This window comes from Malania oleifera, chromosome 13 (assembly GCF_029873635.1).
Source record: "Malania oleifera isolate guangnan ecotype guangnan chromosome 13, ASM2987363v1, whole genome shotgun sequence".
Taxonomy (NCBI): Eukaryota; Viridiplantae; Streptophyta; class Magnoliopsida; order Santalales; family Ximeniaceae; genus Malania; species Malania oleifera.
The window spans coordinates 73,163,171-73,164,403 of NC_080429.1; the positions used below are offsets into that span (position 1 = coordinate 73,163,171).

Consider the following 1,233-nt stretch of genomic DNA (forward strand, 5'->3'; position numbering starts at 1 on the left):
ATGCTTGCCGAGAAACATATATAAATGATTGGCTTGTGATTTCAACTGTTGGGTTGCCTGGTTTAGAATCACATCACTTCTCAATTAAAATTCCATGGGAGAACTGTGGTGGTGCCAGGCAGTAACATTACAGACAAGATGATCAAAAGCTAGTGGGACTTTATCAATATATTTAAACTGAGCTTGGTCAGCAGGTGACGCGAGAGGCGAGCTTCTAGAAGAACAACTGATGGGTCATCTTGGGGTTGTCTTGTATGAATATCTGGGAGAAGAGTATCCGCAAGTTTTGGGATCAATACTGGGGGCTCTCAAAGCTATTGTCAATGTTATTGGTATGACAAAAATGAATCCTCCGATAAAGGATTTGCTTCCTCGACTGACCGCAATCTTGAAGAATCGGCATGAAAAGGTGCAAGAAAATTGTATTTATCTTGTTGGTCGAATTGCTGACCGTGGGGCTGAATTTGTCCCAACAAGAGAATGGATGAGGATTTGTTTTGAGCTTCTTGAGATGCTTAAAGCCCATAAAAAAGGTATCCGGCGAGCAACTGTGAACATTTTGGCTACATTGCAAAAGTCATTGGACCACAAGATGTCCTAGCAACATTATTGAACAATCTCAAAGTGCAGGAGCGTCAGAACCGCATGTGTACTACTGTGGCAATTGCAATAGTTGCAGAAACATGTTCTCCTTTTACAATACTACCAGCATTAATGAATGAGTATCATGTACCATAACTCAATGTGCAGAATGGTGTTTCAAAATCACTCTCTTTTCTTTTTGAGTACATTGGTGAAATGGGTAAAGATTATATTTATGCAGTCACTCCACTACTTGAGGATGCTCTCATGGATAGAGACTTGGTACATAGGCAAACTGCTGCATCTATTGTTAAGCACATGGCTTTAGGAGTGGCTAGTTTAGGTTGTGAGGATGCTTTAGTACACTTGCTGAATTATGTATGGCCAAACATATTTGAGACTTCTCCGCATGTTATTAATGCTGTCATGGAAGCCATAGAAGGGATGAGGGTTGCCTTGGGTGCAGCTGCAGTCCTGAACTATTGTCTGCAAGGACTCTTCCATCCTGCAAGAAAGGTTAGGGAAGTTTACTGGAAGATTTATAACTCATTGTATATTGGAGCTCAAGATGCACTGGTGGCTGCTTATCCTTTGCTGGAAGATGAGGCAAGCAACATATACAATAAGCCTGAGTTCGTGATATTTATATAA

General features: G+C 41.0%; 1 pseudogene; it reads left to right on the forward strand.

Moving 5' to 3' along the window:
- Positions 1 to 343: 343 nt before the first annotated feature.
- On the forward strand, positions 344 to 1,233 carry LOC131145466 (uncharacterized; annotated as a pseudogene).